The following is a 25,715-nucleotide window of genomic DNA, read 5'->3' as shown; positions in this document are numbered from 1 at the left end:
CGTGTGTTGCAAAACTGTTTAAATTAAATTGTATACAAACTTGACCCCTGCCAATATATTTGTCTTTCTCTAAATTGATATACTTATATGTTATATAGGTATTTGCATATGTATAGTTTATATATGCATAAAATAAAAAATAGAAAAAAAAAACAAGGAGAAGTACACGCAGACCATTGCCCATGAAGGACCAATGCAGCCCTGTCCGCTCTCTCTCCCTCCCTCCTCTTCGTACTTCTCCTTTTCCCCGACGCGGACGCGGCGTCACCTGACCCCGACCCAAACCCTAGCACCTAGCGGTTCGAGGCCGCGGCCGGCTTGCGGGCTCCGGTGGCCGGCGGGCGAGGCGACCTGCGGCTGTAGCGGCCGGTGGGCACGCGACGCCGCGACTGCTACTGCGCTTAGGGCTGGGCGGCGGCGCGGAACCCGTCGGCGCGGGGCAGCGAGCGGCGGTGGCGGCGGCGCGAGGGCGGGGCTGCGGCAGTGCGGCCTGCAAGCGGCCACCAAGGAGCCGGCTGCCGGTCGGCGGGTGCTGCGACTGCCGCGCTGGGTCGGCCATCGTGGCCACCACCACCGTCGCCGGAGTCCTGGTGCCCTCATTGTCGTGCTCCTCCGCCTACTTGACCCCCAGATCTGGGATCTGTTGTCATTGGTGAGCTTTTACTTCTGATGGATTTGTGCATGATTGGGGATCTAGGGTTAGTAGTACTGATGGATTTGTGCATAGACGTACAAGTGATTGGCAATCTAGATTAAACTCTTATAGAGCAATCCTACCTATTTGCCATTAGCAATTTGCCACTGGAATTTGCAATTGAAATTAGAAGATGGCGTTGCAGCAGGCCTTCTAGATTAAACTATTTGGGCACTAATGTCTTCAAGTATCCTATTTAATAAATACATGCTGTCAGAATAGTGTTTTACTCATTTGATTTTATTTTGTAGTACAATTTACAATGAAAAAGGTCGAACCTGTCATAATCAATATAGAAGCATATAGTTATGTAATCCCAGGGAATCAAACTTAAATATAGAAGTTGTGATCCTTGGTCAATTATTACTGAACCTTAAACCCGTATGGAGTATTTGTTTTTTCCCTGAAGTGGTGCTTGGTTAGAGACAGCAATGGTGGTAAAGCAGCAATTCTGCTTCTCTAGGTTTCCTGAGAGTAAACTCTTGCCCATTTGGGTAATAACCATTTATTTTGAATATACTCAATATAAAACAGATCTATAATTTAGTTTTCTACTAATTTCTTTCTGGTTACGTGCTTTTGTTTTGCTGTTTTTTTGTCTTTATATCCAGATGACATTGGCTGTATCAGTGAGGTTGAATTCCTTAACCTGATCTTACTAGAAAGAAGATCCAAATACTGGATGCCCAATAACTATTTATTCCAGCTTTGTTCGACTGCTCTCCGATGTCCCCCCTTGTGAAATCTTCCTTTTTTCTGGTGCTTGTGTGCTTATGCTTCGTTTGGGCCTTCGTGTTTGATCACTGCAGGACGTGAGCAACATCTGGGAGGTCCCCGACCATCAGGTTCATAAGATCCTGCTTCCAATTTCTTATCTGAATAGATCTGTTCGTGTTGTTTGGGGATACTTGGTGCTGCTTTCAAGCTACTGGAATATGCTAGATTTAAATTCATGTGTAAAGCATAATGCAAGCTCTCTGACACTGCTGGCCGCAAGCTTTTCCTGCAGCCGCAAGCTCTAACTCAGCCAGCATTTTAGAACTTTAGACTTTTAGAACTAATTCAACCATGAACTTAGATAGATATTTTCTTAGAAGTGAAAATTTTATTTATGCACTATGAAGACCTGTAATGAACTATGACTGTATGAGTGGTGTGCATTTGTGACCTCTTTATGCTATCCTCTTAATTTTCCCGTTAAGAAACACTATATATGTGTGGGATTAATTTTTGAGTAAGTGCTAACTTGAGCCACTTGTAGATTGAAGCAAAGATGGCTAAGCTGGAGTTTGGGCTCTTGTTTTCCTGTTAAGAAAGGAAGAAAGGTTTTACCAGGATTCATATTGATAGAGATTTAGAAAAGATGAAGATAAACTTAGATGTTACGTGATGCTGTATTTTACTTTCTAGGATATATAATTTTTTTTCTGAATGACATTTTGTAAAAGATTCACACATGTTAATTGTTGGTATGTTTATTAATATGATTAAGTGCATGATTTGTAATCTGATGTCTTTGTGGTCAAGTGGGCTGTATGGCTTAAGGTGGGCTTTTGTGTATGAATCTGCCATCGCAGTGCCACAACAACATTTATTCCTACGTGGCATTTGTTGATAGGGCAAGATGCAAGAACTCGTGACTTCAAAATCAGTTGTCATAAATATTTGTGACTTCAAAATCAATGTCATAAATCTATGACATGAATATATAAATGTCAAAAATAGCCATTTAAGGTGCATGGTTTGTTGATGAGGACATCGTCACGCTGGACACACCGACGTCATGGTCTTTCCCAAGTTGCAATTCGTTCCCAACTCAGCTGCCATGTCGCTCTCGGATTCAGTAGACACGTCGTCACTGTTTCGGTCATAACTTTCTCATACGACATCGAAACGGGCCGTTCTTGGATGCGTTGGAAAGGGGACGACGATGCCGTCGTTTTGGATCTGGTCCCAGCTCCAGAAGGTCCGTGGATCATTCTGTGTGACCACGGCAAGGTGCTGCGTCACCTATTTGGGCCAACTTGGCCATGTATCGTGTCGGGCCTTAAGCCCAAGTTGTGGGCGCCCAATCCCTGGCCGTCCCCAACCCTAGGTCGAGTCTTAGACTATAAATACAGCCGCCGCCGCTGCTACACAATTGGGTTTTGTTTAGAGTTTAGTTTTCCATCGAGAAACTGAATCGTTCATTGTAACTGTGGTGACAAATCCTTTTACAGTGATCCAGGGCCCCCGTTCTTGATCTCCTCCACTGTGTCGATTAGTCCTTTGGAACCGAGTTCTTAAATCCTCTATTGATATTCGCGTCATTCATATTTGCAATTTCAGATTGCGTGTTTTACCTTCTTGCTTGTGCTCTTCGATTCGCTTGCAGGAAAAGCCTTCTTGGCGAGGTCAATCAAGTTGTGCTTGGTTGATAACCAACGGAGCAGTGGTGTAACGGTTGCAGGGTTCGAATCGCGTCTGATTTGAAGCCGGATCGCCAACGTCGAGATCTCCCCAAAATCAAACTTACCGGCTACCTCTCGGAAGATCGGGCCTGTACTCATCAATCTGATACCAATTGATGAGTACAGGCCCGATCTTCCGAGAGGTAGCCGGTAAGTTCGATTTTGGGGAGATCTCGACATTGGTGATCCGGCTTCAAATCAGACGCGATTCGAACCCTGCAACCGTTACACCACTGCTCCGTTGGTTATCAACCAAGCACAACTTGATTGACCTCGCCAAGAAGGCTTTTCCTACAAACGAATCGAAGAGCACAAGCAAGAAGGTAAAACACGCAATCTGAAATTGCAAATATGAATGACGCGAATATCAATAGAGGATTCAAGAACTTGGTTCCAAAGGACTAATCGACACAGTGGAGGAGATCAAGAACGGGGGTCCTGGATCACTGTAAAAGGATTTGTTACCACATTTACAATGAACGATTTAGTTTCTCGATGAAAAACTAAACTCTAAACAAAACCCAATTGTGTAGCAGCGGCGGCGGCTGTGTTTATAGTCTAAGACTCGACCTAGGGTTGAGGACGGCCAGGGGTTGGGCGCCCACAACTTGGGCTTAAGGCCCGACACGATACATGGCCAAGTTGGCCCAAATAGGTGACGCAGCACCTTGCCGTGGTCACACAGAATGATCCACGGACCTTCTGGAGCTGGGACCAGATCCAAAACGACGGCGTCGTCGTCCCCTTTCCAACGCATCCAAGAACGGCCCGTTTCGATGTCGTATGAGAAAGTTATGACCGAAACAGTGACGACGTGTCTGCTGAATCCGAGGGCGACGTGGCAGCTGAGTTGGGAACGAATTGCAACTTGGGGAAGACCATGGCGTCGGTGTGTCCAGCGTGGCGATGTCCTCATCATCCTCCCCTTCTCGAATTGGAGTCGTCCTCGACTCCATCTTGACGATGTCCTCATCATTTGTGACTCAGCCTTTTTCGTCATGTAGATGTCATAAGTTTTGATATGTGACATTTAAGATATTATGACTTAAATCTTGTAGTGTTTCAAATGTGAAAATTCAAATGTAATTTTCGTTGGATACACGATTTCAAATGAAAAAGTTGTTAACTACAATGTTGCATAACTTCTCAAAATATACAAATTTTATTTTGGTTTCTTCTCTATCCGAGATCTTTAACTACAACTACACACTCACTTATGACTATATAGCATATAGATTTCTTTGGTATTAACTTGTATAAAATCTTGTGAAATAAATATTTCAGCATCAAAATAACTTCAAATAAAAAAGTTATGAACTATGAAATTGCATAACTTTTCAAGATCTACAACTTTTATTTTGGTTATTTCTCCATCAGAGATCATTTTCTACCACTACACATTCACTTATGACTTTAGGACATATGGATTCATTTGGTATTAACTCTATAAAATCTTATGATACATATTTGGACATCCAAATGACCTCAAATAAAAAACGTTTAAACTACAAAGTGGTAGATCTCGAAGAGTATTACAACTTTGATATAAAGTTCGTCTTCACCATGACCCATGAACCGGCAATGATGACCCGAGTATTACTGCTAATTAATCTTATCACTGTCGGTTTTAGCCAAAAACTAACCGTGATGGGCCGTCAGCCACTACCACTGTCGATTTGTAAGAAACCAGCCGTGATGGGCCGACAATTAAACTTAATTTTGTAGTAGTGTTGCTTCTAGCCACCGCAAATGGGTTCAACTGCGTGGGCAGACGAGTTAGATAGAAACATATTTTATTCGTTTATATAGGGCCCATATTTTATTCGTGTATATAAGACCCATAATCGATGTCCACGATGAGGCTCTCCAACGATGCTTTTGTTCGTTCTTGCTGAACCCTATGGTTCGCTGCAGCACTAGAGTTACCCAAAGGGTGAGCGTGCACATATGTTGTGAGCAGCTACGTCTATTAGGAATAGATAAAAAGCTTGATAAGCTAGCTCGGTGATTCGTCTCAAATTGTCCTAATTGCACCCTTTTTCTTTTCAAGTTTTAAATTATTTCTTTTGAATGATTAAAAATTATCGAAACAAAAAAGAGTGAGATATCATATGAATTCTTTTGGAGTAATGAATGCACATATGTTGTGAGCAGCTACGTCTATTAGGAATAGATAAAAAGCTTGATAAGCTAGCTCGGTGATTCGTCTCAAATTGTCCTAATTGCACCCTTTTTCTTTTCAAGTTTTAAATTATTTCTTTTGAATGATTAAAAATTATCGAAACAAAAAAGAGTGAGATATCATATGAATTCTTTTGGAGTAATGAAATATAATAAATTAATACGTGTAATGGATAGTTCTAGCTATATCGAGATATATAGTGAGATATTATATGAAATAACTTAATCTTATATCAACTATTATATATCATGGACGGTAATATATTTTTAGGGGATTTCTCATGATTTTGAAATACCTTTAAATGTACTTTAATTATGTTTGAATTTACATATTAAGTAAAATATGTCTCATATTTAAATAATAAAATAATATAACTAAAGATTTTGCATAGCTCTCAAATTTTGCCTGAAAAGCAAAAGGGAAAAGAAAATATATTCTCATCTCTTTCCCCCGTTTCTTCTTAAATTTTTTTCCTAAGAAGCGCGCGCTTTGGCTTGTGACCGCTCGGCGCTCGCGCTCTTGGCTTGTGAATTTTGACCGCTCCTAGTCCATATCCTTTCTATGTTCTCTCTCAATCCAAATCCAACTCCCACGGCACCACCGGCATCTGCGGATCTGCCTCTGCGGGAGAAGTCCACGCGAAGTTCTCCACGGGCCGCCCCTCGCAATTGGCAAGGTCATCGCCGCGGCCACCCCTGGCATTCACTCGGCATAGTAGCATCCGCCCGTGGCCGGCGATTTGCGGCGCATCACATGGCGCCCGGCGATGCATCCCCAGCGACCCAGGTTGTTAGACATGGAAGAGGTCATCGCCGCCGCCATCCCCGGCAGGCCCGAGAGGGAGAGGTCGAGAGCCCGGAGCCCGACGGCAGCACTCCAAGCACGCGAGTGCGCGACCGCTACTGCGCGAGGCCGCCCGCCCACCCGCGACTCGTGTTTGTCTGCAAACGTGTGATGTTATTTCTTCCTGTCCATGTTTAGTCAGTAGAGTGTCCATTTATTTCCATTTGCAGCAAAGCATATGTACATTTCTGCTGGTCCCTATCACTGGTTTGCAGCAAAGCCTGTTCCTTGAAGTAGTTCAGCACTGCAGAAAACATCTATGATCTAGCTGGTATAGATATGTTGCAGCTTTGGATTGATAGATTTTGTTCAGCTCTGCACAGAACACTGCTTCTCATATTCCTCTAGCAATCATGTGATACTACCTGCTTATAACTATTAAAGGAACCTGGAAATTAAGAACGGTAGCAAGTGGCTAGCCATTCAGTTTTAGGACCAACAAGTCAACAACAGTACCCTACGGAACTACCTAATACTAATAAAGTTGACATAAATAATAAATCTTAATTTCAGTTAGCATGAGCTCCATCCATTCAAAATCCTGCTTTCTTGTCTCTAGATGTCGCATCTGATTTTTCTTGGTTCCTGCTTTTTTTGGTTAGCAGTAGCAGGCGTACCTTGGTTACAGGTACTTTTATATGTTGCTTTGGAGCTGTGTTTCCCTAGTCCTTGGAACTGCCATCGACCAGATCAGAGAGGGGGGAGCAACAAAGATGGAGGTAAGGAGAAGCAAGGAATATGCTGTAGCTCTGTTTTCCTGCAGTGCTCGTTACTGCTGCTGATGTCTAGCAACTGTTAATTCTAAATGAAAATTTTCAGCTTAATTTGTTTTAGGAAGCCAATTGGTCACTAGAGACATGTTGAATTTCTAACTGAACTAGATTTCTGTGTTGCTAGCTTCAATTGTGAGCTTTTTTGCATATGAACAAAACAATGTTCGGAACTGAGAGCTGTCATTTTGCCGGACAATTTGATTCCATGCTTTGAGCTTCAAAATGATCTGATGAAATGATCAGTCATATATATGTTTTGAGTAGGTCCTGAACATAGTGTTTTTTTTTCTAACTGAAATAATTCTGAACTGCAGTTTACAAGCTGTCTGCAGGAGTTTGCAGATTCATGCTGGTCTACTTGCCTCAACTCTGAACTTATCTACAATCTCTATTTATGTGAGGACTGACTACTTTCTGTACTACATGCCTTTTTACTTGTATATTTGTTAGAATAGTTTTTTCATGCTTAAACATTTATCACAAAACACTGGTATAGTTAGAACTTTAGCCATGGCAGATATTGAGTTTGCATACAGTAGCGTCATGCATTTAAAGACAGCTGCTGAGCAATTCTGTTTTAACAAATTCCAAATCTAAACCACGCAGCCTGCTGGACTTACTAATAAATAATGCATTGCATGTGGTGATATCACTCGATAGACAAGTTAAAATTCTATTGTCCGGTTGATTATTAGAGGCAACGTGTCTTACCTTTTGCCTTTCTGTGTTAATAGTTATGTATTATGCCATGTTGAATTATTAGTGACTATAAATTTTGATGGTGTTTTTGGGGTCCTAATTTCAGAAGGAAGCAAGTAGAGGAAGAAAAGGATGAAAGGAGGAAGGCAGTGAGATCGGCTTCCTTCGTACTATGCTTGGTGATAATTTTGCACCATCTAATGACCAGCAGTAAGTTCTGTTTGTGATGAACTGACTCTCGAGCCTGTCAGTTTGGCATGGGCACAAATCTGTGACCGAGGGCTCTAGATGATTTTTTGGCAATTGACTTGAGCTTTTTTTGTATGATTTTGGTGATCTGAAAATGGATATAATGATATTAAGACCGCCTGATCTGAAACTGGATGTAATGATTTTATTTTACTCTCTTGTCAATTTCTGTATGTGTTGTGAATTATTATTAATCAGTGATATCAATTAATGTATGTCTGTCTCTTAAATGGGCATTATATTGTTGGGCCAAATTGTGGGTTTGATGTTGAGTGGGCTCAATGTTGTGAGATTGGGCTGTAATGAATAATGAGTCGAGTGAGCCCAACCCATCGTGGCCGAATAAACCCAGCCCATCCTAAATTTCGTTCCCCTAAGAAAATCCTAAATTTCGAGGAAAAATGCTGACGTGTCAGGGTCAGCTGCATCACTATGCTGATGTGTCAGGGTCAGCCACGTCACCATGCTGAAGTGTTCCACCTCACTATGCTGAGATGGCATTGCTAACGTGGCACATGTCCATGACGTTCTGTTTCGTTACTGTACGCTGTCGAAAAGCTATTCCATGATGATTACAGACGTCACCGTTTTAGTGAGTCTGACGATTTTTTTTTCCGCTCAGAAGGATTATGATGGGGATTTTATGACCATTTCTGGGACCATCATAGATAGTTACCTATGATGATTTTTAGGTTGTCCGTCATGTATCAACATACTCTTTGTAGTGTCACATGAAAATGAGTGATACTCGAACCAACTTTCTTATGTCGCAAAAGATCATATTCTAGATCATCTTATATAATTGCAGATTTATTGTATGAAACCCGATGGTGTAATCGGAATTTAATTAGGATGCTTGGTTTAGAAGTTATGACTTTTTTTAGTTCGTTGAAAGTCATTGTGTGCATGCGTGAGAGCTGATGTGGGTGTGCTGCTACACCATCTCGGCGTGCGGTACCTGCGCGCGTTGTCGGCAAATGCGGCGTGGGAAAGCTGCGAGCGTGTTCACGAGCATGGAAATTAATTAGCAATGAATTGACGAGATTAATTGTCGGACGGTGCTTACCGTCCGAATGGGCGGACCTTATCACGCCTCGTGTTGATCCTTTTCAGGATTGTCTAATTATTTTCGTAGAAATTAATCTCCACTGTTAAACTGCTTTACCTATTGTCCAGCTATAGATTCCTGTGAGCATATAACCTGTGTTCTTACTGTTCTGTACTGAACCTTAGTAACTTGATGTTTCTGGTTATATTGCTATTGGTCTAGGCACTTAATTTTGGACTAGAACCTGAATTTTGGTAAGTAGGTGTTGGTATATATTAACACACATAGAATAATCTACAAGCACACGGATACTGATGTAGCACTTCACCGGAAAGTATTCTAGAATATCGAACTCAAGAAAACATATGTGAGAATAACTAAGTCTAACTTAACCTAGAGTAGCAACAGAACTTAAGATAATAGGAGTATAAAGGAGATCGCTAAGATCTTCTAGTTCTAACTTCAGTAAGCTACGTCTTTTATTATTCAATCTATGGATATTACTAAGGAAAACACAGGCAAAGTGTGTTTTCTATAGTAAATAGATCCTGCTCAGCCTACAAACGGAAGGTGGACTACAAAGGATTCAACGAGACTATAAGAGTCACCCTCGTTAGCTACCACCGATCCGGAATATAGGGTACCTCCATGAATAACAAAGTCTAAGCACTACGCTTACACTACGAATACTATTTTAATCCAGGAGCTACAAAGATTAAAGTACTAAAAAAAAATCGCAAACCTAAAGAACAATATAAACATATTACTTACTTGAATTAGAAGTTGATTACTAGAGAAATCTTAGAAGCAAGTTCAAGAAGAACTTGATTCTACAAGGGTACAAGCCATAGAGATAGCACCGACAGGCCGGCACTTCCTCCAAACTCTTCCCTCATACTCTATCTCTCTATTTCTAGTACAAGACTAGATCCTAACTTGGAGGACAAATCTTCTCTTGATTGCTAGCTCTGATCCTGGTGATGATATGAATTAGGGTTTCTGGCTCTTAGAACTCAAGACCATTCTACCAGGAGGAGTGTATAGGGAGGTATATATAGGGTCCTTCAAGCATCCTGGACCCTCGGATCAAACCGACTTAAAAGAACAGCGTTGATTTGATCTTTGAGGTGGTGGAGAACTGACATAGTAAGGAAGGGTTGACATGTAGGGCCCACTAGGCGGCCCCACATGTTAGAGAGACATGGCCTGCTTCGGTGGATTGCCTTCTGGAGTCTTCTAGATTCTTCCCATGTAAGTACCGTCATGGATTAACATGATTTCCTTCGACGAATAGGTCCTCCTTGATGGTTTTCTGATTAAATCCTGCTAAAAACATAGATTCACCAAAACTCGTAGAAATCGTCAGTTTAAACCTCTAAGTCTATGTTGGTGATCCATTTTAGTCAATGCAAGGTATATTGACGGTTTATGATGAATGTTAACTACTATCAACAAACTCCCCCACACTTAGGCTTTTACTCATCCTCGATAAAAAGATGGATTACTTAAGACATAATTGTAACACCCCATGTGTTTGTCTCCAGTTAAGCAATGGGTTTAAGCTCAAACATGACATGTTAAGTGGTGATGAAGGTGTCAAGATCAAATCTATAAGAATCAGCTCCTACTTAAACTTGGACAACGCACCTTTGCTTACATGTGGACCCTTGTTAAGATTATGCTAGAGTAATGTTAAACATGCTTATTTCATGTACATTACATCAACATGCATCCATCTTGACTAGTGGAAAAGTTTCATGAAGTTTGGAATCAAGAAGTTGCATGAAATGATGAGTTACATTCTTGCTTGAATTGCACTATTAAGTGAATGAAATTATAGGTCATCAACCAAACCTTGCTACCTTGCCCAAACGACTCTAATTGAACTCTACAACAAAAGTCATGAAGGGTTTGTGTTGAGCAAAAGTCAAGAAAATGCCTAAATCGGTCTAAAACTCTAATTTAAGCTTTACCGTGGTGCTACTTTGACTTGGTTTGAATTGTGGCTTAGACTATTTGCATGGCAGTGGAACCTAAATAAAAGTTGAAGTTTGAGTGGAGTAGAACAAACTTTATTTTTGGACCAAGAGCTAGATCAGCTTGGAAGCAAGTCAAACCAAGCCCTCAAATTGGAATCTATGGCTGTTTTAGGAGCTCGAAATTTTGCTAAGTCCGGGTTAACTGAAAACTGAATTTTCAGTTTCATGAGCTCTACTTTGCAGCTCTCTATGTTCCAATACAATATGAGTTAGACCTTGAACCTTTAAGAAAATTTGTAGTCCTCATATAGCTCTACAACATTTGTTACTACCTATTGTGCCATAACTAAATGGTTTAGGAGATTGTGAGGCGAGAAAATAGAGGTTCAGTCGGTTTTCACGCATTTTTGAGCTAGCCTGAAGCTTTTAAACGTGTCCAACCGGCCGCAGCGCTTCACTGCCGCGTGGCCTCCCATACCCGTGCTCGTTCGCCACCTCGCCCACATGTGCATGAAAATTGAGCGCCCGAGTTCTCCACTCCCTCTGGCTCACTCTCGGCTCTCCCTCGACTCCGCTAGAGCACGAACGCCGAGCTTCGCCATGGCCGCCGAGGAAGCTCCGTGGGCACTGCTGTTCCCTGCCTCCATGCTTCCCCGCTCCTAGCCAGCACCACCACCACCTCCTCATGGTTTCCCCGAACCCGTACCACCCATCACTGGCCTCGCCGTCATCGGGAGCTCCGCCGCCGCCGTGCAGCCGCCCGCTGCGACCGCCGTGCATGTGGTCAGGCCGCCTTGGGACCGTCTTCGGCTGGGCTGAGGAGCTCAATGGGTGCGCATGACTCCCCTGGTACTTCCCCGCCACTCAATCGCCGCCGTCGTACCTCCTCCGGCCGGCAACGGCGATCCCCGGCGTGCTCCTCTGTTCTGACAGCGTGGAGGGACGTTGCCCAACAATTCGAGAAAAGGGAAGGATCTTTCTATGAAGTTGTGACTCATGTGAATAGTGCTCATGAGGACCTCTTCACTGGAGTTTAATTTGTGTTTTCTGTAGGGAGCCCAATGCAAAAGAGTTTTTCCTTTTCTTTTTCATTATATGCATATAATCAGATGAACTTTGGAAAATTGTAGCAAACTGTATAAAAATCCAAAAATATCAAATGAGGACTTTTTTTAATCCTTGTGAAATTATATATGCAGTAGATCTATAATATGGCATGTTTTAATTTAAATATTTTGCTGTAAAAATAGATTTATGCAGTTAGGTTTTTAATACTAGTTATGTCTTGTCTTTTTCATACTATAGTTGTTGTGCTCAAATAAATGTGAAATTTTTATGGTAGGCTAATGATATTATGTGTATGCTGTGGTAAAAATTTCAAGAGTTTAGGCTTGACAGTTTAAGAGATATAAAAATAATAATTGCCCTGTGTTGCTTTGCTCTTATTCTGAATAGGCCTGCATGTTTGAATTAATTGGCTTAATTAAGTTATGAATCATGACTTGATGACAATACATGAGTTGTAGTAATTTTCTTAAGATTTCCAAAAAGCTAAAGAGCATAATTTTTGGTTAAGTAGATTTTTAGTTATTGTTGCTTAAATTTCTATGGTTGTTTCTGCCCAAACCCAGTCAGGGTTGCCTTGTTGGTACTATGGGGCCTTTTTAATTATAGAATTAGCTTTAGGTGTTTACAATAAAGTTGTTTATAATTTGCTAAGCTTTCTAAAAAGTCTAGAACCACATTTATTGGACATGTAGAACTCTAGTTATAGCTGTTTAAAGTGGCATGTTAGATTCTATCCATATTTTAAATAGAGATGCATTCATTGGATTAATTGACCTTGTTAGCTGTAGAATCATCTTAAGATGATAATAAGAAAGTTATAGGCAACTCTATAAGATTTTTAAAAAGTTATGATTCATGTTTGTTGGAGGTCTAGAACTCCAGTTATGCTTCTCTGAAGTTCCTATCAGTTTTTTGTACCACTGCTGTTTGGGCTGCATGTGCTGTTTTGCTTGTGCAATTATTTTAGTGTTGTAAATGATGTTTGCTGTGGTTGTGGAGAATACCAAAGTTGTAGGTAACTTCATAATATATCTTGTGTTAAATTTTCATGACCATAGGACTGATAATTTAGGAGCTATAGATTTTATAATTTCCCTGTCAGGTTTTGCATACTCTCTGTACAGATCTGAATGAGTGTGTTTTTTGACCCAACTAAGATTTGAATCATGTCTTGGAGATAATTTAAGAAGTGTAGTTATTTTCATGAGATTTCCAAATTATTAAAGATCACTCCTTTTGGTGGTCTAAATCTCCAGTTATAAGCTTGAGAATTTGCATGCAGAATCTGTCCAAGTCTAGACAGAGGTGCTCAATTGTGCTTGATTGACCTTGTTAATGGTGGAATCACCTTATGATGTTAATAAATATGATTTAGATAATTTAATAAGCTTTCTATAAAGTTAAGTTTCATGCTTGTTTGATGTTTGTAACTCCAGTTATGCCATTTTGAAACTACTACTATTTTTCTGTCCTAGTTCTGTGCAGATCTGAAACATTAGCATGTTTGACCTAGTTACCTTTGGAATAAGCTTTTGGTGATAATAACAATGTTGTAGGCAATTTAATTAGATTTCCATAAAGTCTAGGATCACCTTCTTTGGATGTCTGTATCTCTAGTTATGGATAAAACAAGTGACTACTGTGCTGCTGTCCAGATTTCTATACATGTGCTAGGTGATTGCTTTAGTTGCTCTTGTTTTGGTTAAACATGTTGGTTAGTTCTTGATCAATGCATGTGTGCAATATCTGAACTTAAGGTCACTTGTGTGCCATGCCTAGTATGCTTGTTATCCCTCTATAATAGGTTGTGTGATGTTTAGTTAAATAACTCTAGGTGCCTATGTCTTGCATAAGGATGAAAATAGAACGAAAATATCCTTAACCGAACCACATCGTTTTCTATATTTAATCCGATCGAATCCGCATTTTCTTGTCCGACTTTACCGTTTTCGCTTTCGCATTTCAGATGTTTCGTATTTCAAATGTAAAAGTAGAAAATGGTTTAGACATTTTTCGACCGTTTTCTACTTTTCTACTTTTAATTTGAAATATTCCGAATTGAAAATTCGGTTTAAACTAAATTTGGCCAACTGCACAGGTCATACAGCCTAATTACAGGTTGTTCACCACGCAGCTGCGTTCTTTCTACTGGTGGCCAGCTGCCCTCTCTTATAGACGGCGCCCAGCCTCATCTCTCTTCACCTCATGAGATGGTGCTAAATGTCAGGAAACCAGCAGCATCTACACGAAAGCTCACCTAGGCCATAGCCCATCAAGCTCATCGGTTTAACCCCCACCTACAAAGTCAATCATTTGATAGTTTTTGCATTAGCCGAATAAATCTTTGTTACTCAAAAGAAAAATATAAATAAATCTTTAAAATAAAATACTACATCTATTCTAAAAAGATTAATAAAATTATTCTGACTCAGTTCGAGTTCATGTTTCTATAATATGCACTTGTTAATTAGTATATGCACTTGAACTTGATCATGTATGCACTTAGTCATGCACTTGGTCTATGGGTCAGTATTCTATATTGAGTTTTCGTATATTGACCGTGTTCGATATAAATCCGCTCGAATTGGTTCGTTTTCGAAATTCTTGATAATTCGTAAGTTCGCGTTCATTTTCGTGTCCGGTTTTACCGGTTTAGCTTTCGTTTTCGTATTTCAAATGTAAAAGTAGAAAACAATTTAAGAGTTTTTCGATCGTTTCCGACCGTTTTCATCCTTAGTCTTGCATGATCTTATGTTTGCCTTGAATGCTATTATGTGATGCATCTCATATTACCATTCTTCATATTCATGCACTTGCATCTTGTATCTCATCTAGGTACGCTAGATGAACCACGTGAAGGACGTGATGTTGGAGCTGAACCTGAAGACGGTGTATGATGGACCTATCCCGAAGATGGAAGAACTAAGCAAGTGCCGAGATGGGAAATACAGGCCTAGCGAGGGTCGTCTAACAAACACTAACCCAGTGTTGGATCCTAGACAAGCCCTAGAGTATTCTAAGCCTCCTACGTTTTTACAAATATCACTTGAGTTCTTTATGTTTGATGCATTAGGTTATAAGATTTGATTGGAACCACTTGATTACCTTGTCCAGAAATATACCTTGAACCGTATGTAGGTCTAGGATCGACTTATGCTTAGCAATGCTTAGATCGGTAGAAGTCGGGTGATTTCCTATCACCTGCGAGATATAGGTGGATACCAAAGCACGGTTGGCTATATTTTCTATCATGGAAATAACCATGTGTTAATAATAAATGGAGATCGGGCAGGATGTCGATATAGAAGCAACAAGACATGGGGGTCTTGGGTGTGGATCTATCCCCGTCTATGTCGGTTAAGGACCGATTCGCTGCATGTCCTGATGTCATGTTGAATGCATGCCTATCACTTAGTTGGCCGAATAACTCGCTCCGACCACGAAGCTGAGTAGCTCAACTCAGGCCAGAAGGCCGGGAAGTGAAAGTGCGCACTCTAGCGGTAGTAAGGATGTGCGGGGAGCCATTGACGCAAGTCTAAAGGTGAGATTGACCACCTGGCAAAGTGGATTCCCTAAGAGTGTGGTGCTACTTAGAACCGTGACTTTGTTCCTGAGTTGTACCAAAGGTGACCCGAGACAACCACTGATCAAGTTCATTGGGTGAGTGTTAGGAATAAATCTCCATCTGGGTAGGAATCGATTCGAATCGCCGTCTCTCTCGGATAGTGAGAACTTGGCTGAGCAGCGGCAACGTAGATACACTTAATTGAACTTGATGGTTATAATGATGATGTTGATGTTACAACATTATACCGGCTATGGTTACTATTGCCTATTACTAAATGATATCCCACATGTTTGGCACAGGTTAGTTGCTAATCTAGAGATGAATAGCTATAATTAACTTGGTTACTGAATTGTAAAAATGTATAGCTCAACTCTTGGCTTTTATGCAAAATGTTGTCAAGCTAGCTCCACCTATAAAGCCTTGCATACTCCTTGGTGTCACTTTATTTCTGGTTTATGATGGGTAAGTCTAGCTGAGCACATTCGAGTACTTAGGGTTTATCCCACCATGTTGTAGGTGAAGTTCTCGGCCGGCTGAAGATGGTGGCTAACCACCGGTGGGCTCGGTGGCTCTATATTTACTTCTCATCTATATGCTTTTATCAGAGAATGTCACTTATGCTAGCAATGTATTTGGAACTTATATTAATGTAATCATTTGAAAGCTATGTTGTTTTCGCTAATCAGTTTTGAAACCCAAACTTGTACTATTATTTGTGAACCCATTTGTAATATTATTTCCACTGCAACTCTGTGTATGTGATGTGTATTTGCTTAATCATGCGATCTTGGTTGTGATATTGATTTATTGAGGTCCTTCGTGACACTCGGTGGACTACCGGGTTTATATAAGTGAAAGTATGCGCGTGTCAACATGTTAGCGGGGACAGCCGTACTTGATCTTATATAAATTGGGCGGTTCTGTCACAGCAACCTTGGGACAAGATATCAACATAAAATCATTCCCACTCATACATACACGGCATGATTCAATGTGTCTACCATGAAACTTTGGGTGGTTGAAGAACGGAATAGCTTGAAACAGATTACCATGTTCCTTCAGTCAAGTCAATTGGAGAAATAATTTAAAAATTTTGAAAACAAAATATAGCTTAACTTCTGTAGGATCTCTGGTACGCCTAGAGGGGGCGTGAATAGGCCTGTAAAAATTCAACTCAAGCCAAAGTCAAATTCACCTACGGCACTACCATAACTACAGGAGAGATTAGTTCACAGTTCAAAATCTACCCAATGAAATTTAGATCGGGTAAATTTCTTAGCTTCCTACAGGGTAGTAGATCATAGATCGACAACTGAAAGTGGTGGGAACACCACACACAAGTAGATTAGCCTCAAACTCTAGAAATCACCTCAACAATAACAAGAACACAAGTGTAGCAACACGAGCACAAGATGACATGAGGATTTATCCCATGGTTCAGCTTGCCACCAAGGCTTGCCTAAGTCCACGTTGTTGAGGTATACCACTAAGGCTTTAGGGCTTTGTAACCCTACCTCATTCTCAAGTTAAGAGAGTGAACTCTTGAGATGAGGGGTGATTTTACTCACTGCAAGAGGTGGTTACAAACCTCCCGGGGCTGCCACACAAGTTGGCAAGCTCCACGGGCGACGCTCTAGCCGACTAAGAGCCAAGCTCCAAGAGTAACAAACACAACCACCGGCGAAAACATTAACCAAGTGCTCTTTAGAGTTTGGGAATCAATGGAGCTGCTCTCAAATCAAGTTTGGGACCCCTTTCCCTCAAGGATTGATAGGGAAATCAATGGATTTGCTTGGGGGCTTGAGGTCAACAATGGAGTGAGAGAGAGAGAGCTCTTGCTCTGTTTTTGGGCGTGCTGAAGTGAGGAAGAAGAGAGCAGGTTACTGTTGGGGAGGAAGGGGAAAAGTATATATACCCCCAGCCCCCAACAGTCACTTAAATCATAGAAAGCCGTTGGGGAGGAAAGGAAAAGGTATATATACCCCCTGCCCTCAATGGACACCACACCCATGGGGTCGGGCGAGACAAAGTCCTCGACCTCAAGGTCAGGTGTGGCGGAGCCCGTGGCCTAGAGGTCAGGTGAGACGAAGCCCGCGACCAAGGGGTTGGGCGAGACGGAGCTCGCGGCATCGAGGTTGGGTGAGACAAAACCCGTGGCGTCCAGGTTAGGCGAGACAGATCCCACGACCTTGGGGTCGGGCGAGCTGGAGCCTGCGACCAAGCGGTCGAGAGAGCTGGAGCCCGTGACCAAGGGGTCGGGAGAGCCGGATCCCACGACCTTGGGGTCGAGCGAGCCAGAGCCTACGACCAAGGGGTCGGGAGAGCCTCTCTTCAAGTGCGGTAGTGCCACACGACGCAAGACAAACAAGGGTAATAGTGAAGTGGAGATTGGGTTGGCTATGAATCTAAGGATGCATGTGGTTGTTTGAGCACTTGGTAGCACATATTAGCTTTAAGCATTGTGCCCCCTTTATAGTATGGCTTTTCCTATATTCAAATTCAATATATAAAGAATTTAAACCTCCTTTGAGTTTGAAGCCATCTACATTTATATTTGGGGGCTCCTTCGTTTTATGTAGCATCCTCGAATATAGATTCCCTGCTTGTTATCTCGATAAATCTCATTAGTTCTCTAATTGCGTGGTCATTATCACCAAAACCCACAATTAAGGCTTGATTGCACTTTCAATCTCCCCCTTTTTGGTGATTGATGACAACCCAATTAGAGCTTACAAAATATATGAAATAAATACTGAGACTTTTCGAGCCATGGGTGTAGAGCCTCCCCTTAAGTATGTGAATAGAGAATTGAATTCTCAAATTGGCATAAGAGGCCAAGATTCACATTTTAGTGAAAGTGATGGGGCTCCCCCTATATCTATGCTCCTGTGGGGTGCTGCATACTGTGTCAGGTATGTAAAACATGATGCAAATGATAGTTTGTGCACAACATGGTTTGCTGTTGCAGCTGGGTGCGGCACTACCGCACTTGCTGTAACAGCACAGATCAGAACAGACACCACATAGCATGTGATACATATAAAGATATACATTCTAGCATAATTATATCACAAGTGATAGCATAGATTAATATATATCCATATCCCACACAAAAGAGTCAAATAGTAGCATTATTTCATAATTTATAGTTTTTAATGGACCCTCAAACTCTCACTTAACGAAGACTACTCTAAACGGATACGAACATGACTCTTGCTGCAGCAACCTCCATGGCGTCGAAAAAGTTGTTGACCCCTCTAATTTTCTCCCCCTTTGGCTTAAAGCACCAAAAAGAGAAGAAAAGAAGAAAGATCAACACCTACTCGTCATCTCCTTGGATGTTCGTCTAATCAATATCATCACCTCCTGCAGCAGTCCCGGTACCACCATCACCATCATCATCATTGGAGTCAATACATGCATGGCACTGACGGTGAGTAGTGGCGGTGAAGCGAGTGGAACAAGTGGAACGCCTTGGCTCCTGTCTCTGACGGTATCCCCCTAGGGTTTCATCCCAATCTGCTACTCGTCCCTGCTGCTCCTCCTCCTCATCATCATCCTCATCATCTGAATCTATGTTGGAGAGACTCTTAAGGTCATACTATGGAGGAGGTGGAATAGGAGGAAGTGGTGGAATGTCCTGTCCACGCTGCTAACGCTGCTCAAGCTATGTCTCATACGCTTTGTCAGCTGCATAGGTGCACTTGCCGAAGATTGCCTTCAACCACTTGCCAAACTTCTTCATCTTGCCTCCTTTGTGAGACCTAGAGTAGTAAGACTCAGGGATATCTACATGAGCATGAGAGCTCCCCGCTCCCTGAGTAGCTACAGCTGGCTGGGTCTTCTTAATTTTATAGATGGTGTGCATACCATCCTTTGAAAAATAAAATCCAGTGACCCTCTCAATCATGAACAAGAGGTAAGGGGCATAGGGCAATCCCCTCTGATGAGGACATCACTCCTTCAGATGTACCCGCTGATCCTCCAATTGTTATGCAAGGTCCAATGACCTAAGCTCGAATGCGTCAACTCAATTTAGAGGTGAGCTCGTTCTTAAGCGATCCTTTTCATACTTTTGAGAATAGACTACTACCTAATGATGTTATCTTGCTTAGGAACATAGGAGAGGGTCATGACAAGGACATCACTCTGCAACATACAAGCCAAGGAGAGGAGGAGGTCCAGCATGGGTGTCCAATTCATCTTTCTCATGGTGGAAGCCCAGTCCAACTAAAGTTGGAGCCCATCTTGGGTTCTAGGACCAGTCTGTCATAAAACTGGTCACACAGGCGCGTTCGGGCTCCGTTTTCGACGATCCACATATGGATGCAAAGATAATTAGATAAGGAAGCCAATGCAAGTGGTCTCACATCAAAATCCCTTCGGAATCAATAGGAACCGATGAAACAAGTCAGTATCCATAATCTGTCAGGGTGCTACGACACTATCTTTTGGTCCGTTGGACCGTGTATCATGTTTTGGCCCATTAGGGGGCGCATCCAAGGGTCTTTGCCTAACCCTAGAGTCTTCATAAACAGCTGCCACCCCTCCATTAGGGTTTGGGTTTTGCTTAGATTAATCTGTCAAGAATAGTTTCGCCGTTCATCGATTTGTGAGACCCCAACATCGTGAGATTAATCATTCATCTGCAATTTAGTTGTTTTCTTTCTTGTTCTTCCTTGTGTTCTTCATTGAGCAGGCAGGGGTTAGCCTTCTTGGTGAGGTCAACCGGATCCATGTCTCAGTTGATAACCAGAGGAGTTGTGGTGCTAAGATTGTAGGGTTCGATCTTTCGATCTGAAGCCGGATCGGTGTGTCATTCTCCGCCACAACGATAGTTACCTTTTCCTGATGGAAGATCAGGATCCCCATCCACATTAAGTGGTATTCAGAGCTAAGGTATACTATTAGGTTCACATTTATCCCCTAGTTTTGAGTGTTTTGCATTCATCCCATAGTCCAGTGCCATACTCATTTTTTTCCTGTCCTAGAACCTTTTGCGCCATAGCCTTTGTATATTTCAGTTTCAGAGTCCATCGTGTTGAGTTTGTGTCTTGGTCGAGGTCTTGTTGCTGGCTAGGTCATGTTAGAGTCTAGTTCGTGTGTTTTTCCCCATCGTTTTCATCAATTCCTTGCTGCCGTGACCAATTTTGCGTGCATTATTCCCGTTTTGTCCTCTAATTCAGAGTCAGTTCTCAAAACTGGTCTAGTTTTCGCATACGAACTCAGATTTTGACGTTCCATATATCAAAATTGATCAGAAAAAGAATTCGGATCCGTTCGTCCCTCGCTTCGCCAGGTTTAGAAAATTTTATTTTGGCCAAAAACTGGTCACAAGAACCTCTTTTCATGGTCACAAGCTTTTTGTCAATTTTGAGCACGTCTTCTGAATTTTCCACAGGCCACGCCTTTCACTTGTTTAAGCTTATATTTTCTGTGGTTACTTCTTTTGTGCTCCTAAGTGAAAAAATATCAAACAAATTAAAATAAAAAGTCAAAGTTTCCCAAAAAAACAATGACAACCCAAAAAATAGAAAAAAGAGGGGCAAAAGAGGAACAATATCTAAAGGAGCACATAGAGAAGGCTATAGTGAGTTGTGTTAGCATGTGCTGTCTGGTTCCTTGTTCATGTTGCTCTTGCTATCCACCATGCTTGTTTATCACACACCTGGCACCGTGCTATCCACCATACTTGTTTGTCACACACCTGGCACTTGGAACATTTTAGACCAGCAATGAGAACAAGTACTTTGGACTATAATTTAGCATTACTTTCTATTATTGACTTATGTGCCAAATATACATATTATTCTTTATGTGCCTTCCAAGCTCCACAAACTCTTCAGATCAGTACAGAAAAAGGCCCTTGCAATCTCGGTGCCACTGCCTCACAGGTATCACGAACCAGCCACCGATTGTACCGCCCACTGCTTGTGTTGGTAAGAACTTTGTAAGAGCTTGGTAAGATGCTTCCACTTGCTGTGAAAAGTGACACCACTGCAACCACATAGTCATTTGGTAGGGATAACTTTCACTGTTTGTTCCTATTTTTGTGTTTACAATGGCAGGAGATGATCAGACTTGAGATAACAATCCCAAGGATTTCAACAAGTGTGTCAGCCAAGAGCAACTGCAAGCTGCTATAGAGAATGCCCAAAAAAGGATGAATGAGGCCATCAGGAAGGCCGTCACTGATGCACTCATTGAACTCAACATTGGCAATAGCATGGAGAGATTGGACAAATGAATTTACACGCTAACCGACAAGGTTACTGAGTTGGAAACTTTGTGGCGGTCCACAACGACGTCTCTGGTAGCAACACCGATGGTCTCTTGCCAGAAGACACGGTGTATGATGCTAATGGGAACATAGATCAAGCAGCCTTCCAACAAGCCAGATTACGACGATGTCTTCGCCGCAACGCGATAGGTATGGGTGGTGTCCACCACCATCAAGGTAATAATCATCGTGTGCCTGATGATCCTTATGCTAAGATTAAGTTCACAATACCATCTTTTTTGGGTCATTATGATGCTAAGGGATATCTTGATTGGGAGATGATGGTAGAACAAAAGTTTAGTGCCCACCTTGTGCCTGAGCAACATAGAGTTCGACAAGCTACTAGTGAGTTTAAGGATTTTGCCATTATTTGATGGAATGGGCTAGCTGCATAGAATGCTTTACCTGGTACGTGGGAAGAACTTAAGATGGCTATGCGTGATCGTTTTGTTCCTCCTTCTTATCATAGAGACTTGTGTAAGAAATTGATGCGCTTAGAACAAGGAGAGAAATATGTACATGATTACTATGGTGAGCTCCAAAAGGGATTGATGCGTTGTAGTGTTGTGGAGGGGAACGAAGATTCCATTTGTCATTTTTATTCGGGTTTGAGGTGCAAGATTCAGGACATTGTTGATTATAAAGAATTTCACACTGTCAACCAGTTGTTTCAGTTCGCTATGCTTGTAGAAAAGGAATTGCAGGGGCATGAATAGTAGAGCAAGAGCAAGGTCAGCACCACATACACGCCATGCTTGGCACCATCTTTGGGGCTAACCAAGCCAGCCACTTTTTGGGCACCTCCACTAGCGAGCAAGCGACTAGCAGCCTCTGGAGTTACCGTTACACCAAAGGCACCTCCCGCACGACCTTCAGATTCAGGTAAAAATTCTTTGCTGGTGCCTACCAAGAGTGCCTCGTCCGTTGCATCAATGGGATGCACTTCGGGCATTCAATGCCACCGCTACCATGGAATTGGCCATGTGTAGAAGGACTGCCCAAGTCAGGGGGCATACATTGCTACAGAAGATGGTTACATCAGCACCTCTGACATTGAAGATGAAGAAGACAAAGATACAGATGAGGAGGGCGGTGAAGTCCTTGGTGATGAGGCCACGACAGCCTATAGGAGCATCATTGTACAGTGGGTGCTCAGCACACAAGTACTACAACCTGAGAAGCTACAACACCATAACTTGTTCTAGATTTTCTTCGTCATCAGCAACCGTCGAGCACATGTCATTATTGATGGAGGTAGCTGCAATAATTTGGTGAGTTCTGATTTGGTCAAGAAGCTTGGCTGGACCACACGCCCGCACCCACGTCCATACCATATTCAGTGGCTAAATGATTCTGGAAAAGCAAAGGTAACACAAACTTGCAGAGTTTCATTTTCCATTGGTTCTTATGCTGATTCTGTTGATTGTGATGTGGTACCTATGCAAACCTGTTCACTCTTATTGGGTCATCCTTGGGAACATGACAATGATGCTACACACCATGGTAGAAGTAATAAATACACTTTTGTGCATAAAGGAAAGAAAATTACTTTGGTACCTTTGACCCCTGCTCAAATAGTACAAGCTGATAGAGAACACGCTACTAGTTTGAATGATGTTTAATCTGAAAATCAGCAAGTTGCTAATTCTATTCTCCCACCTAAAAAAGATAAGTCTACATCTATTTCTAAGGTCGAGGGGATTAAATTGAAGGGTGGTGTTATGCTTGCAACAAAATGTAACTTTGCTGAAATTTCTGATGATGATATTTGCTATGCTTTGGTATGCAAACGAGCTATGTTTTTGCTTGATGATATTGTTAGCTCAGTGCCTCCTGCTATCACTAACCTTTTGCAGGAGTATGAGGAAAATTTTCTAGCTGAGATACCCCCGGGGCTGCCACCTATGAGAGGGATAGAGCATCAAATCGATTTGATTCTGGGAGCAACCTTGCCCAACCGTGCTGCCTATCGAACCAATCCTGAGGAGACTAAGGAAATTCAGCAGCAAGTCCTTGACCTTTTGGACCATGGGTATGTATGTGAAAGCCTTAGTCCTTGTGCCATTCCTATACTTTTGGTTCCTAAGAAAGATGGAACTTGGCGTATGTGTGTTGATTGTAGAGCCATCAATAATATTACTATTCGGTATCGTCATCCTATTCCTTGGCTAGACGACATGCTTGATGAGTTGTGTGGCTCTATAATTTTCACCAAGATTGACTTGCGAAGTGGCTACCACCAAATTAGAATGAAACTTGGAGATGAATGGAAAACCGCATTTAAAACCAAATTCGGGTTGTATGAGTGGTTAGTAATGCCTTTTGGTTTGACAAATGCACCTAGCACTTTCATGCGCTTAATGAATGAGGTTTTAAGAGCTTTTATTGGTCGTTTTGTGGTAGTTTACTTTGATGATATATTGATTTACAACAAGTCTTTTGTTGAACATATGGATCACTTACGTGCTGTTTTTAATGCTTTACGTGATGCACGATTATTTGGTAACCTTGAGAAGTGCATCTTTTGCATGGATCGAGTTTCTTTTCTTGGCTATGTTGTAACTCCATAGGGAATTGACGTGGATGAGATGAAAATTAAAGCCATAAAGAGCTAGCCGATTCCCCAAACCATCACACAGGTGAGGAGTTTTCTTGGTCTTGCAGGATTCTACCGATACTTCATCAAAGATTTCAGCACCATTGCTGCCCCATTGTATGAGTTGACGAAGAAAGGGGTGGTGTTTCATTGGGGAAAGGCACATGAGGAGTCCTTTGACACTTTGAAGGACAAGCTCACACACGCACCATTGCTGCAACTTCCAAACTTTGGTAAGACTTTTGAGCTAGAATGTGATGCTAGTGGAGTTGGCATTAGGGGTGTTTTGATGCAAGATGGTAAACCCATTGCTTACTTTAGTGAAAAATTGCATGGCCCTATTCTGAATTATTCCACGTATGATAAGGAATTGTATGCACTTGTCTGTTCTTTAGAGACGTGGCGTTATTATTTGTGGCCCAAAGAATTTGTTATTCATTCTGATCATGAATCGCTTAAGTATCTTCGCTCTCAACATAATCTGAATCATAGGCATGCTAAATGGGTTGAATTTATTGAATATTTTCCTTATATTATCAAACACAAGAAAGGGAAGGATAATGTGATTGTTGATGCTTTGTCTAGAAGATATACCATGCTGTCCCAACTTGAATGTCAGATTTTTGGGCTTGAATCAATAAAAGAACAATATGCGCTTGATCCTGATTTTAAGGACATGTTGCTAAATTGTAGAGAGGGACGTACATGGAATAAGTTTATGATCAATGATGGTTTTTGTTTAGAGCTAACCGCCTATGCATTCCAGTTGGCTCCGTTCGTCTTTTGTTGTTGCAGGAGGCACATGGAGGTGGATTGATGGGATATTTTGGTGCCAAGAAGACAGAGGAGGTGCTGTCCACACATTTCTTTTGGCCAAGGATGAGGGGAGATGTAGAACGGTACGTGGCTCAGTGCACCACATGTCAAAAAGCTAAGTCGCGGTTGAACCCACATGGTTTGTATATGCCTCTTCCTGTTCCTTCTACTACTTGGGCTGATATATCTATGGATTTTGTGTTGGGTTTGCCAAGGACTAAGAGGGGGAGGGATAGTATTTTTGTGGTGGTTGATCATTTTTCTAAGATGGCACATTTTATTCCTTGTCATAAGAGCGATGATGCTGTTTATATTGCTGACCTTTTCTTTCAAGAAATCGTTCGCTTGCATGGTGTGCCTTCTACTATTGTTTCAGATCACGATATAAAATTCTTGAGTCATTTTTGGCGCACTTTGTGGAATAAATTGGGGACCAAGCTACTATTTTCTACAACATGTCATCCCCAAAC

At 41.8% G+C, this 25,715-nt stretch overlaps 2 long non-coding RNA genes across 2 annotated transcripts; both read left to right on the top strand.

Moving 5' to 3' along the window:
• Nucleotides 1-202: 202 nt before the first annotated feature.
• Nucleotides 203-2,193, top strand: LOC136513512 (uncharacterized). The gene is made up of 3 exons (XR_010773380.1): nt 203-652; nt 1,504-1,539; nt 1,956-2,193. It is a non-coding gene; the product is annotated as an uncharacterized lncRNA (long non-coding RNA).
• A 3,720-nt stretch (nt 2,194-5,913) lies between these two features.
• Nucleotides 5,914-7,967, top strand: LOC136511449 (uncharacterized). Its single transcript, XR_010772710.1, has 4 exons — nt 5,914-6,275; nt 6,775-6,888; nt 7,257-7,338; nt 7,748-7,967. It is a non-coding gene; the product is annotated as an uncharacterized lncRNA (long non-coding RNA).
• Nucleotides 7,968-25,715: the final 17,748 nt, after the last annotated feature.

This window comes from Miscanthus floridulus, chromosome 16 (genome assembly GCF_019320115.1).
Source record: "Miscanthus floridulus cultivar M001 chromosome 16, ASM1932011v1, whole genome shotgun sequence".
NCBI classification, from domain to species: domain Eukaryota; kingdom Viridiplantae; phylum Streptophyta; class Magnoliopsida; order Poales; family Poaceae; genus Miscanthus; species Miscanthus floridulus.
The sequence above is the reverse complement of the archived record's forward strand: the minus strand, read 5'-3'. Positions and strand labels throughout refer to the sequence as shown.